The sequence below is a fragment of the Monodon monoceros genome, unplaced genomic scaffold, assembly GCF_005190385.1.
Source record: "Monodon monoceros isolate NGI ecotype Baffin Bay Population unplaced genomic scaffold, NGI_Narwhal_1 Super_Scaffold_17, whole genome shotgun sequence".
NCBI lineage: Eukaryota > Metazoa > Chordata > Mammalia > Artiodactyla > Monodontidae > Monodon > Monodon monoceros.
This window is the reverse complement of record NW_021703773.1, coordinates 507543-522761: the sequence shown is the minus strand read 5'-3', so window position 1 is coordinate 522761 and position 15219 is coordinate 507543. Positions and strand designations below refer to the sequence as shown.

The 15219-nt window shown below is 41.4% G+C and overlaps 1 protein-coding gene across 7 annotated transcripts in view; it reads left to right on the top strand.

Moving 5' to 3' along the window:
- PSD3 (pleckstrin and Sec7 domain containing 3) overlaps nucleotides 1-15219 on the top strand; it is a 565580-nt gene that overhangs the window by 340525 nt on the left and 209836 nt on the right. The window lies entirely within an intron of this gene.

The following is a 15219-nucleotide window of genomic DNA, read 5'->3' as shown; positions in this document are numbered from 1 at the left end:
AGCACGGTAGCAACAATACTAAGAAAAAGTGCGTTAGCAACTTCCTCACAAGGAAGGTTTAGCAGGGATTTATTTCCCTCTCCTGTGTGGTAGGCTAGAGATAGGTATATGAAGGATTTCCCCCCAGAATGGCATGTATGGTTTTTCTTAGTGCCCTGATTTTGTTCGTGGCCCAGAGTGAGTGCTAGCTGTTTTGAGGAAGAACAGTGTTTAAAGGTAACGTATGAGAGAAATGCTGGGTAGCTCTTCTTAATACACCATTACTACAAATTGTCCCATGAAAATCCATACCTTTTCTAAGCCATACTTAGAAAACTAATTAACTTGAAGTAAAAGCGGAAGGGAAATCAAAACCAGTTTGAGCTTTTTCTTTAGCTCATTCCTTAAGCTTTACAAATTGCCTGGTAACTGTAAGAACTTACAGGATTGTGGATTCTGAGGAGAGTCCAGTTCAGAAATCTTGGCTGTCTAGCAAAGGAAGTTCAGAGTCTCAAAGGGAAAAACCAATTAAGAACTTAAGGTTCATATAGCTGATGAAATCTCCTGCACTTAAAATTGTTTATTAGTCTCTTTGTTTAATGGCTACATTTTAAAGTTACTCTTTTTTTTTTTGCTTTGGGATGGAAAAGGGGCAGGAAGAATCAAAGTTTTCAATCAGCTTTTTGAACACTGCATGTTTTGAACAGGGAGACACAAGGAATTTATCTTCTGTTTTTCTTACAAGGAATTTATTCTCTAGACTGAGAGACAGAACGGACACATAGGCCCTTTCCTGCGCCCCTTCCCAACTTCCTTTTCATATTCGTTTTGATGGCTCATACTTCTTTTTCTTCTTCAGACAGGAAAGGGTCACCCAAAGGTGATTTCAGGCCCTCAGACTCCTGTCCCTGCCAACCCTGCAGCTCTGTGCTCTGGACTTCTTAGCTCTGAAACACTTCCGCTTTCCCTTCCCGCTCTTCACCCACGCTACTCCCTCTGCTTCCAAGACTCCTCTCTGCTGCTCACCGGCCAACTCAGACTCCTCCCGCACGTCCTCCCTTAGATGTCCCTTCCTGAGAAGCCTGCCCTGTTGTTGAAGATCAAATTAAGCATCCTTTTTGTGTGTACTGTAGCATCTGATTTGTAATTGACTCTAATGCTTACACTAGACTGCGGGATTGGAGAAGGCAAAGGCCCTGTCTGTTGTGGTCACCACACCACCAGTGCCTGACACAGAGAGCTTGGCACACAGCAGGCCCTCAGCTACTCACTGGACACTTGGAATGAGTATTTTTACATGCTGAATTGTGTGACCAGAGAAACCAGTGAAGACAGAAATGATCAGTGAAAGTGGGTCCTTGACCTGAATGATAAACTCCTTCATGGGAACATTTCAACACACACACTCTACCTTCCTCCTTCCCTTCTGTTTTTCTCTTTTTCTTATAATAACTAATGATCCAGCGAATATTTTTTGAGGGCCTAATATGTTTCAGTATTATTCTATGTGCAGAAGATAAAGCAGTGACAAGCCCCTGCCCTTGTGGAATTTACATTTTAATGGACTAAATGGATAAAAATGGGTTAAATATGAGTATAGAAATAAGCTGGTAGGGCATTGAGGAGGCCAGCTTGGTGGGTAGGGTACGTTGCAAAGTCAGACTTTGAATGGTTCCCCTTAAGAGCATAATTTTACTTTGGAAAGTAGGTGGGTAATGGAGACGTATATATAGCTTTCGAGCAAAGGAGACTTTTAGTCTCTAATTAGTATGCAGAAACTGAAAGTAAAAAGGCCAGTTTACACAAGATTGCCAAAATAGGGGAAATGATACCCAGCTTGGAATAGGGCAGTGGCAGAGAGGTAAAGATGACTAGAAGAGACATTCTTCTGTGGGGTGTGGTGTATGTTGTGTGTGTATGTTTGGATTTCTTTTAAATTCAGCGATATAGTTTCTAAAGAAAATTTCCTAGATGGTGGACTGTCTGGATAGAGGTGATGAAGGAGAGATAAATTAGGACTATTTAGCGCCCTACATTTAGAGCCCAGACAAGCAGCAGGAACACTGAGAAAGACGGGGCAGTAGTTTTGGATGGAATTAAGATATTTTGCATAAGTTGCATCTGAGATTTCATCAGAGTAGGTTCATTCAGTTGATGCTTATTAAGCTCCCAGGAACTCTTTATCAGGCTCTGGGGTCACAAAGACACAAGACAGACGAGACCTCTGCTGTCATGAAGTTTACATTGTAATGGGCACACAGAGGAGAGGATGGGATTGCAGGTCAGAGTTGGGAAATCTTCTGTGACAGCATGACTTGAAGTCATGGGAATGGATGGGCGTTTGGGTCTACGTAGCAGATAATCCTGAGTGTATAAATCTTTATATCTAGGGTTTGGTATAATAATGCAATAATTGTCATCAGTTATACAGCAATTCATAGCACAATAAAGAAAGAGATAAGAGAAGATCAGGGAATTACTGTGGCTCTTTTAACCAGCTATATTCCTTTTCCATATGTGGAAGAAAAAACATATTTCTTTGTCTTTAAGTTCTAAGCTGTCATGTTATTAAAGTTCAGTAACTTAATGTTTCTGCCTGCTTATTACTTGGCAACATCTCACTAACTCACCGATGTCAATTTAGGCTGGTCTCCAACGAATGCATGAAAGAAGTAGAGGCCAGCAATTCAGATGACTTTTTAAACAGATTTAGCATGTGAGTACATCTCTGGGTTTGGGGAGGTGGTGCTGGAATCAGGAGAGATCTGCATCATAGCTTCCCCTATCATCCTTGTCTCTCAGTAACAGTCATGAACTGCGAGGTTAGTGTCTTGGCTCAGAGATAAGGATGCTTTTGCACCGACTCTTCTGTTGCCATCTCAAGCTGGTTTTTTTTTGTCCCCAAGAACAGCACTTTCAGTGGGTGTGGAAGTGGGCGGGACGTGAAGCAATGGTTTGCATCGCATTGCCTGGCTACAGCTTGGCATTTCTTCCTTTTTTCTTTCTCTTTGCGTCATTGCCACTGGTGTCACTAATTTTACTTCCCCCTCACCCTTGTTTCTCTGGGAGTATCCCAGAGTCTCAGCATGATGTTTTCTTTCGAGTTGTGGCAATGTTCTCAAGCAATAACCTCGGAGCTGTTATCTGTCCCATCTTACAGGCTGAATACTAGAGGAATTCATAAAAGAAATAAAGTTCCCCTCGCTGGAACTTCTGCTTTCTCTCTCTGGTTGTCTTTTACCTTTGGACATATCCTAAATGAATATGCACTAGATGCCCCAGTCACCAAAAGGAGGGGAAATAGAACATAAGGTAGGAAGGTGGTAGAAAGGAGTGCCAACCCCATTGCCTCGAGTGATTCCAGAAATCAAAAGCCACCCTCCTTGAAGGAAGTATAAAGGATTTTACCCCCTTAGGACACCGTGTGATAGAGAGACCTGGTTTTCATCCTTCTTCAGGTCGCAACCAAGGAAATCTGTAATATTAGTTTCTTCCAAGCTCTGTTCCTACTTACATCTCCTCCTTTATCTATTTCTGTCCCTTGTCTGTAGTGTCTCTTTTCAAAGCTGACTGTTTTCTGAGTTTCCTAAAGAAGAAAGAATTCTTGGGGCTTGTGTTGAGTTAGACCTTAAAGGATGGATAGGATTCGGGTGTCATAGAGGCTTATGCCAGACATGGTTTCAAAAGAAGTAACATGATTGGGAGCCAATAAATAGAACATGTTTTCTATACTGAGAGCTTAGTGAAAGGTTACTTGGCAGAAAAGAACTAGGAAATTGGGTTTTGCTTGATGACCTCCTACATGGGAGAATTCAGTTCACTTTGTCTGTGTCTCTTATGAGTTTTTAATATACGTTCCCCCCACCTCAAGCTGGTAACTTTGCCCGAGCCCACCTGCCTCTCCAGGTCTTATCAGTGTTCCTGTCCACTGGTCAGGGTTGGCCTTTGTCCATTTACTCCTCCTTCTTCCAGGAGCTCACACTACTAGCCATTTGTCCCCTCACTCCTTATTTTATCCATGCATTCATTTATTCCTCTCTCCATTCATTCATATGTTCATTCATTCTAGAGTCGTTTGTTAAGCATTATTTACCTTTCTTCCACTGTCCATTACATGCTCACATTAAATTTTATACCCACCCTGGAAGGAATTATAAGGAGATTTCTAGCCTTAACATTATTGCTCTTTGTTTTGGCTTCTCAGTATATTGTTGCCTCATTTTTCTTCTTCTGGTAATAGACCCTGTAACAGTCCTTGAGAATAGACGTGCCCCTCCAGTTGTCCTGATGCCAGGATCTCCGCTCCACGTGTACTTCCAGCCTCACCTACTTGTTTATGACCCAAACCCTAGGCTCATTTTTTGTCTTCTTTTAGTATATCCATTCTTTTTATGTCTATTATCATTAACTTTTAAAAGAATAATTTTCCGTGTAACTTTCAGTCCTTTACTTGTATTAATATGGCTGTGATAGCAAATCACTGCTGTAGGAACAGCAGGGTTCCAGAGGTATTCTGGTATGTATAGATACAGAAGTTGCCTCTCAAATTAATTTCTGCTTCAGGGAACATGAGAGGAGATTTAAAATCAATAAATGGTTTTTCAGTGACAGTGTGTGGGAGAATCAACTCTCCTCCAGAAATTAAGTCAGAAGAAAAAAATGTGTTCTTAAAATATATTAATTTATTTTTATGTACTTGGCTTTCATATGATTGTTTATTTATAAAGGGCTCCTGTGCTTAGCTATGTTTATACCTACAAATTTCATTATTTCATAAACAACGCCATGCCCCTGACACACTGTGAGCTATTACTGTACGTGCAGTACCAGAGGAAGTGGTGTTGGACATGCCGAAGGAACGAGCTTTGTTCCTTTCCTTGAGAACTCTGTGTGTGTGTGTGTCTGCCTGCTTCTTACATTTGAGAATTAACAAAATAAAAAGGGAACTCTGTTGTGTGTCTTGTATTTCTTTCAGGATGTTGCTTGGTGCTGGGCATTTAATAGATCATCAGCAGAGAAATGCCTATGGAACTAACTTGCATTACATTGAAATAGCTAACTAAAGGATCCTCTTAACAACCTGCTGTAAAATGAGAAAGTGCACTGGATGATGAAATACAGAAAAGAAAGAAAAATTACATCCATATATGCACAAAGGCACTTGAGGAATGTGTGTGACAACTCGTGCCTAAGTGTTCCTGTTAGGCACTGAAGATGAAGATGAATAACAGCCACAGTAGTGTTGATGATTATATCTAGTCTTTTCAAAGGAGCTGGAGCATAGGTGTAATTTATAGCCATACACCTTCCGCTCGCACATGAGTTCATGCACAAAGGAAGAGATGTTGTGGGTTAGTCCTGAGAGGCAGGGCATTGACTGTGTTAATTCAACGCAGCAGGATTTTTCCCAGGTGCCTATTTGTCTGCTTGCATGCTAGTGCAATGGAAAACATTTTAAAAGTATGAGTTCTAGTGTGTGCCCTTAATCTTACAGTTTAACTGGGAAAGCAAAACTGCTAACATACATACGGCAACCAGCAAAGGACACAAGACATTTTGTAATTGGTGCAAATTATGGAATTTGCATAGCAATGTTTAAGAGTTCAGAAAATGAGAGGCTGGTGGGTATATAGCACTCCAGGGGAGCTCTATGGGGGGCATGAATTTGGACCGGGCCTTACAGTTAGCTGAGATTTAGACAGATGGAAAGGCTACCTATGGCAAGGAGGGAAGGGCGTTCTCAGGTTAGAAAAGAGCAGGATGGGGAGGTAGGAGGGAGTGGGGTGTGAGTTGACGGCACCACCAAGGGGACGTGGTACTGGTGGGGACACTGGGAGAGCCCCCCAGGGTGAGGAGGCCGATGTGCTGTCCTGACCCGGGCACAGCTGCTGCTGCTTCCTCCTCCTTGAATGAGACTGACTCTGTCTCCACTGATTATATTTAGATACATTTATTCACATCTGTACTCCCTGTGAGGATAGGGAGGATGAAGGGGGAGGAAATGGAGGGAAAGATGTAATATTTGTCCATTTCTTAAAGATTAAGTTTATTTTTAGGGTATCTCACTTATTACCCAACTGAGGGGAAACTTTCTAAGGGACTTCTCGGTAAGAGAAATCTCAGGCTATCAGGTGTGACTAGTGTTTTTACTGTGCTGGAAAGAGAATATGTGCATTTTAAAATTCGGATTATCTTTTTACTTGTAATTGTCAGCTCTATAAAGTAGATCAGGCAAAGGAAAGGCGAGTGGTGCTTCTTTGAAAGAGGGAACAGCCCGCTCCTCGTCGAGTCAGGGCATCTGTGAGCCTCTGCCGCATATATCTCAGTCCTCCTGGCATATAACCCCCACGTCCTTGTGGGTAGTAAAGTTAAAATTTTAAAAATGTTCTTTGATCTTCCACCCACTGATTTAGTAGACACTTAAGTTCAGTACTGCAGCTGGGAGAAAGGGAGGTTGAAATATAATTTCTCCTGTAAAAAAAAAAAAAAGCCTCAAAAATCACAGTCTCTATGTACTGGTTTAGAAATTATAACAATAAAGTGGTTTCTGTTTTAGAAGGTGTTGTTAGTCATCACGCTTTAATCTACATGGCGTTACTATTTGTGACCTACTTAAAACGGTTGTCTCTGCAGTGGGAACAGTAAGTGTGTAGCCCTCTGTTGACTTGTAGGCCTTTTTCAAAGCTGTCTTTTAATTGCAACCAAGAGGTTAAATACATACTGACTATAATTTTCTGTGGGCTGGACTTTATCGGGTGAAGACGTGTGATAAGTCTTAGTCCAAGGGAACCACTTCGTAAACAGTTACCCTAGTAATTAAATAGCTCCTCCCCATTCTGTGTTAAGATAGGACACGTTGTCCAGAGTGATATTCTATCTATGCAGAATGATTCCTGGAGCAGGAGTCAAGAAATCCAGGCCCTGTGTTGGCCACGCTGGTGCACTGCTCCGCGGCCTTGGGCAGGTCACACACAGCTTCACTTTCCTCGTGTGTAAAATGAAACATTGCATTACCATCTCACTAAATGTCAGTTTTTTAACTTCTAAGGTTTTTATGATCCTAACTATGCTACAGAATGTGCAGAAATATAAAAGGATAAATACAGTGGTCCTTGGTCTCCTAGTTACCTGGGGCACAGTTGATTCATCCAGGTAGACCTTTGTAGGCATATCTCAAAATGAATCTTATATCAAATAGCACTGTTGCTTCCCCCAACCCCTTTGGAGCCTCTATAGAACTTTGGCAGATTTTAGTCCGAAATAATTGATCCTGAAAAGGAAAATATTAAGATTACTTGAAAAACATATCAGAAATTGCATACACCTTGTTTTGCCAGAGTGAATGTTCTGAGAGAGCGCCTGCCGACCGGCGGCACTAACATAATTCACTGGGGCTCCAGGGCCAGGAGGACTTTGTTCTAGAGGGACATGGACAGTGGGCAAAGGCTTCTTTCCCCAAGAAAACCAGTACAGTGTTCGTGATTTGATCTCTTTTTTCACATTGACTGATGAGGCTTACCCCTCAGTATGAATATTTCTGTCTTCATGCTTTCTTTTAAAATAAAGGCTCATTTTGGTTTCCCCAAATCCTGGGGAAGAGTGATATAAAGTAAGGAAAATCAAAACCTTTAGAGGTTTTAAAACATCACTACTACTAATAAATCACTGTATTTGAAAGTGACCTTTGAACCTTCTTTTCTTTTCTGGAAGATGGTTGTTGTAGCCATGTGTGTGTTTAGAGTGTCATTACACGAGTGTGCCTGCACCCCTGTGATGGGTTGTAAGCCATGTGCAGAGCACTATGGAGCTGGTCAGGCAGGGGGCGGGTTCTGTACTAAAGGCCGGATTTCTCCTTCAATCTTCCTGGCAGATTTAATATGTACTTCTTTAAGAGTCTTTCACTATTCATCTCTTTTTTTGGTCAGTTTGCATATGATATTTTATATTTCTGTCCCAATCAAGAGCTGCTAATTCTTGCTACTTTTTGCCAATTGTAAATAGCTGTAAACATATATAATTCCAGGTAGTTTGAGGATGTGGATACAGTTTTTTTCTTTTCTTTTTTTTTTTTTTAAGTTTTGCTTCTTGCATCGCTTGTCCTTTACTCAACAAAACTGTTTTCCTTTTTCCAGATGTTTTATTAAACATCTGGAAATTCAAAGAGTCTTCCTAAGAGGCTCATAGAACGCAGTTGTGCCCAAATGTGTGATCCAGGAAACACCTGGTGGCTTAGGTAGGGAGGAGTGATGGGAATGTGCCTGGGTATTTGATGCCCAGTCCAACAAAACAAGGTTATGTTTTCGTATCCAAAGCCAGAACTTTGGCCCTCCTTGCAGGGACTATCTCTGTAGGTTTTCTCTGTATGAATCAATTCTGCTCTACTGGGTATGGCAGTAGTCCTTAATGGACGTGTCACAATGGACAGTCATAATTGCATGTAGGTTTTTATTTTACACTATCTGGGCATTAAGGATAAGAAAACTTACATATCTTCACTTTTCTGTGTTTCAGTGAGAGAAATACACTACTTGTATCACTATGAACACAAGAAGTATGAGTAGTACTTTTTAATCCTGTGTTTATGGTATACAGAATGCTTTCTTAACTATTACCTCAAAAATGTTTGGCAAAACAAAATATAAAATACTGAGTTTTGCTGTACACATGTGTGCTATATTCCTGAAAAGCTGTTTGGTTAAAATGAAACCACTTGACCATAAAATAGTAGATGCAGGCAGTTTTAGGAATGGACATAAAATATCCTGGAACAAGCAAGTCAGTCTTTCTCTAGAAGGTGTCCATAGATGAGATCTACCACCTCACTAAATAGTGCTTCCTCGACCTAAAGGTGTTCAAGCAGTAACTGGGCAGTTAGTCTGAATATTGAACAAGGGGTTCAGCTAAAAGAATATTTGGACTAAATGACTTTTAAAGTCTTGCTCAAATGAGCTTCTGTGGTATATATTTTGTTATGGTTTAGCACAGATATGAATGTTGTTTTAAATTAAGATGACCAGTAGCATATAATAAAGGAGGAGATGCCTTTGAAGATTGCTGCTTCTGCCAGTGTTGCTTATGTGACTTGAGAAAGTGCTTTTCTTTGGAGTCCTCTAAAAGTGAGTAATGCAGAGGCCTGGGTTTGGTCATTTTTTCAGGCCAGACACTCGATTTCAGATTTTTTTTTTTTTTTTTTGCGGTACGCGGGCCTCTCACTGTTGTGGCCTCTCCCGTTGTGGAGCACAGGCTCCGGACGTGCAGGCTCAGCGGCCATGGCTCACAGGCCTAGCTGCTCCGCGGCATGTGGGATCCTCCCGGACCGGGGCACGAACCCGTGTCCCCTGCATCGGCAGGCGGACTCTCAACCACTGTGCCACCAGGGAAGCCCTTAATTTCAGATTTTTAAATTTTTCATAAGGACTTTGTCTTTTGTCAAATACCCTAATAGAGTCTGGTTCAGAGGAACTTTATATATGCTACAAATCGAACTTATTACTTTGGCGGTCTCCATGGAGCCCACTCATACTCCTCTTCCAGGTGCCTTCCAGAAACTGTTTGATCAGGGAGAACAGGGCAGAGTGGTGTGAAGCAGGCTGCCTGACAATCGGAAGTCACAGCCACCTACATTTCAATCTCTGTCTTCATTCTTCCCTTGTAGCCTCATTCTCCTGGCCTAGAATAACTCTGTTACCGCTCACATTCCTTTATCCTTTATGCTCACAGGATCTCCACGTCAGCTGCCTGACAGTTTTACAGATGTCTGTGGCAGTTGGGTGGATCCTGAAGTTCTGTGATATCTGTTTTTGCACATTGTCTAAGGATTTGTGCTAAACTCCGCTCTCCTCACTTGCCTTTTTGTTTTTAACCTGCTTTTCCCATTTTAGTTTTTTGGTTTTTGGGTTTTTTTACATCAAACCCCTTTGCTTTCAAGCTCATTATATCTCTAAATTAGAAAATTTTTCTGACTTGCTACTTTCTTCTACCATCATTTCCTGTTTTCCTCTTACCATCATATTTCATCTCCTCAGGGATTTTAGGGATTTTAGCTCCAATTGAATAACATTTCAGGTCCTGGAAGAACTTGTGCCCAAGAACAAGCCTGAGACATGAATACATGCTGTAGCCATACTGTCTTTCTGTTAATATATTTTCTGATTATAAAATTTATTAAACACTTGATATAGAAAATCTTTAAAGTATTAAAAATGCTTTCAGTTTTCCTGTATCCCAGAGAAAATTAAAATTTTTGAATATTTTCTTCTAGTCCTTTTTATCTGTCTGTGATGCTAAATGATCTGACCTCTTTGTAATCCCTGTTCCTGCCTGCTTCCTACAAAAACAAAAAAGAAAACACACATAAAGAGTGTGCTAAAGCTGAAAATCTTCTTTTATAATTTCTTGTGGGGGAGAAAAGTAATGTGAGCATGGAATGGATAACATGGGAAATAAGTAAATGCTGCTCTCTGATTCTAGAGAAATGGACATGTGTGAATGGAGGAACAGATGAAATAAGGAGTGTGAGGGTAAAAGGCTGTTAGCTGCACAGGAACCTTGTGAGGGTGCTCTGTTAGGAAATGGGGGGGGTGGTGAGCAGCTGTAGGCCAGCTCACAGGGGAAGGTGCATCAGGGCCACTGGAGCAGATATGAAACAAATCTTTGTTCTACCAGATACACTTGAACAAAGTCTATTAAAGCCGGGTACAAAAGTGGGAAGTGACATACAAGGCAGTGAGTCCCCAAGGCAAGACTCCTGGGTGCCCTCTTGGAAGCTGACGGCCACACACCCTTCTGAGCTGTCTTTGGCCTTTAGTCCAGCCCTGTGGAATATTGTTTGGTGTCCTTTTATTTACTGGATCTCGTAGGGGAGCTGGAGCAGGTGAAAGTTTGTGAAATGGAAAGAGAAGGTTTGGTTCTGATTTAATTTACATGTAAAAAAATCACCAAGGCAATCTGTATGGAAAGAAAACAAAGGAAGTAATGTTTTTTTTAATCTTTCAAACTCAGTCATAATGGTAGGAATTCATTAAAGCCAGTATTGTGGCAGCTTTGGAGAAAAAACTAAAAGAAATTATGTAAATAACTAATATACAAATACTTAAAAAGATAATATATCAAGCATATTTAACACTGAAATTGCAGTATGTTTCTGCAATTTTGCTTCATATTTTCTTTTAAAATTCGAGCAAAATATGTTTGGCTCAAAAGCTCAAAACATTATTATTGTGAAAAGAAAAGCACAGTTAGAGTGCTTAGGCCACGGTTACAATGCGTGACCTCCAACCTGGCCGATGGCAGTTGCTAGAATTGCACTGTGCACTCGCTGCCAGCTCCCCTTCCTCCCATTCTGGGACATTTAAAAATTTTTTCTTTTAAATGGCTCTTTACAAAAGTAGGCCTGTTGTAGATGGACAACACGGAGTGAAATGCTTACTCTCTGAAAAATAGTAGGGAGAAACATGGTTTCCTTTGGTGATTTGTTTATTTTTATTTCATCCTGTTGTTCTGGTTTTAAATTAGATATTGGAGAAGAAAACAAAACTTCCTAGATCTTGGGACTCCTTTAAAAATGTCTGATTTCAGTGCTGTTGGCTAACTTTCATTTTCTCTTCTGACTAGCAATATTTTGTTCACATTTGAAGAACCTCAGGTTAAGTCCAGAGGTCTGAATTTTGTTCTTAGAGGAAGGTGCATCCTTGATCGGCCTCGTCTGTTTGGAGTCTGGCAGGAGAGGGGTGCCTGGGGCTTGGCCTGCTGCCGCTGTGCCCTCAGCTCGGTCCTGGAGAAGGCGGAGATGGCTGTGCTCACACACTGTCTGCGCCAAACACAGAAATGGAGAGATGTTACCTTGGGGGCCTTTGTTTTGATTTATAAAATTCTCATTCTGTACAAGATCAAATTAGCTGTTTTAAAACTGTGTATTTTTAAGCCATTGATTCAAATCAGATGAAGAATAGTTTCTATAACTAGATTGGTCTGTCACAAAGGTTCGTCTGATCATGCTACTCCTCTGCTTAAAACCCTTCATCCCATAACTTCCCTCAACACTTAGAAAATAAATTTAGACTCCTTACCAAGGCCTACAGGGCTTGCAAGGTCTGGTTCCAGCGGTGTCCCCCGCTCTGCCTCATCTCTTGCCAGTTTTTCCCTCACTGCCCAGGGTGAGCCACCTGGCCTTCTTGCCGCTGAATGAATACCCGCAGCGCCTTCTGCCCTAGGCCCCTTATTGCTGCACACGCCTGGGACATTCTCCCTTCGTTGGCTGCTCCTCCTTAGGAATACGTTGGCCTGCCCACGTACTCCACTGCATCTGTGCCACTGCAGTGCCTAGAAAGGTGAAAACTACTTCCCTCAGCCCTTCTGCTGCGGTTTCAGTCTGTGATTTAGGTTTAACCATCAGAGATGCCATGTGAAATGTGCCAGGTGAACCTGGGCCACAAGGAGGCCAAGTCCACTTGCGGTGACACTGCCGTTTCTGCTGGTGGTTCATTTTTCTGTGGCTTCTGTGGCAGATGTCTGCATGCATCTCTGAGGCAGGATGTGGGGTGCAGGTTATGTTGCAGTCCAGGTGTTCTGGTGGCAGCTCCAGCCTGATCGTGGTGAAGCCGGTGGCTCCGTGGCAGTCCACTTCTGCACTAGAGCTCTGGAGGTATTTCCTGGACACGCAGCCTGGACTTTTCCTTTGGCCTTTCCAGCAATCTGTGAACTAATTAATGTCTGATAAATCACAGTCTTGGACTAGCTAAGCAGGTCCGGTTCTCCCCAGTGATGCTCTGACCAGCGTTGGCGCCGTGCGTCCCCTCCCAGCCAGCACTTAACCCTGCCCTCCCCGCCCCGTCTCCCCCGCTGCAGTTCTTCAGGGCACTTTGGCATCCTGGCATTATGCATGTTCTTGCTCATTCTCTTACTGGCTGCTTCCCTCACTAAAATGTATGTTCCCTGAGGGTAGGTGCTTTATATTTTTACAGCCATGCCCAGCCAGACCTAGAACAGCGCCTGCACGTAGTAGGGTCTCAGTACATACTTATTGAATGAACTTATGTGCCAGCTCTAGTTTGGGGGTACCTACCTAGAGAAATGAGATAGACACTGAAGACTGACTGCATGGGGCTCAGTGGAAGAACAGGGTTATTAGTAAGTGGTACTTGTCACGGGCTGTGGAGCAGCAGCCAGGCTGATTACAACCACTGAGGCAGCGCATGGATTGATACCTGTGTCCAGAAACACTTCCAAGTGATTTTCCTTTTAAAAAAATTCTGTTATATTTAGCATATAAGACTAAGACTCTAGAAATAAATTTCATTTTAAAATTATTGTCAGTTTACAAGCTAGGCAATTTAGAATTTGTAGAGCGCTTACCTTTCTTGAACAATCTGAATTCAGATGATTCAAAGAATAACAGATTATTGTCTTTCCTTAAAGTGTTCAAATTTGTAGGTGAACAATAAACAAACACATACATGAATACATTAATAAAATAAATGCCCTAAAATTGAGTTTTTTAGATCTGATTAATCTAGACCAGTGCTTTTCAAATGGCAGGTTAATATCCATTATTAATGATCCATTAAGTTAATCTAGTGTTTTGTGGCTAGCATTTCTTTCATTAAAGTGGAATAGAAAAAAAATGTAGTCCACATAGGACAGGTAAGTATTACTTCCTGAAACTTTTGTTTCAGATACATATGTGTATCTTACATATACCAGGTCATGATGAAAATGTAATTTCTTACTGAAGATTGGAGTAAAAACTCTATTCTAGTTGTGTCTCTATTGAAAAACATAGAGACACAACTGGATTATTTACAACTCATTAATGATGGCTCTACCCAGAAGTGCTGCTAAGGTTGAAAGTTAGAAGTTTATCTACGGAGAGACCTAACTTACCGTTTTTTAAAACCCTGGGCCTGGAGCCAACACGTGAAGCCATGGTCAGTGCTTGCACAGTGGCAAGTGAGGAGAGGGCAGTAGGCCCCCCTGTAATCCACTTTAAGAGTAAATATCCACTTAAAGACAAACACTAGACATTACCAAATAAACCCAGTGCATTTGGAGAAAATTCACCTTGACAGATTGATGTGTATATCCTTTTAAACATCTTGGAATTTATTTGTTGTGCTCTATTTGGAAGCTGCTTTGTGTCTTCCTACAGTAAAGGACTTAACTCACATGGTGATGACATTAGCACACATGTATTTGGTTTAACTGGACTGTAATATAAATGATCAGCTATACTCTACTGATAATTGTTATGATTCTGTTTTGTCCTGTGTAGGAGGTTCCTTGCTATATGCTAGGTTTTAAATTACGGTCTTCACAGAGGGGCTTGTTAAAATAGGTTACTGTATATGGGTTTAAAATTTATAGCAAGCTGAATGAACCTTGTTTTGTCACTGAAATTATTTATGCCAACTCAAGATATATGTCATGTCCTCTGACCAAAATATCTTTATAGTTACAGTATTTAAGATAAAATGTAATTTTATGAAATTGTAGAACTTGAAACCTGCAAGGACCTTAGAGCTCCTACTTCTGTACCGATGAGTACACTCAGGCCTATACTGAGTTTCGCTGGAGATTTTCTCACTCTTTTCTTCAGGCCTTTCACTGCAACTTTGAGGAATTGCTATTATAATTATTTTCTCATTGCCTTAAGTGTAAAGGAGGGAGAGAGTAAGTCTGAGGATTAAAGTGAGCCCATTAAACTGTGAATTAGACGTGATTCCTCAGTCTCTTTCCCACTTCCCCTACCTCCAGGGTGAGGCTGGGCACCTTTGCCAAGATTGTAAATAAATATTTTTTAAATAATTGTCATTACAGCAGCAAGGTTGTTTGTTACCTGGGCCAGGAGCAGAGGAAGAGGATGTTGGTGGCAAAGCCCCGTCTGTCCTTAGAAATTAAGCTCTAGCCCAAAACTTTCCTGTTGTGCTCGACCAGACCAAAACCACAGTCCCTGCCCTCTGTAGGCCATCGCAGGTAACTGACTTTGTTTATTCAAGTATGCCTGTTTGGGGCTCTTAGGTCCTGTTCCAAATTTTCCAGCCTCACACTGTATTCTTTTGGGGAGGAGTGTAATAATTCTTCTCTATCTTATGACATTTCTAGTGAGTCTTACATTATTATAATGATCTAGAATTAGCAGAAGGCAATACACATAAGACCAATAAACCTGTGGGCTCTGAATTCCAGCTGTGCCACTTCTGACCTTGGGAATGTTGCAGTCGTCTGAACCTTTCTGTCTCATCT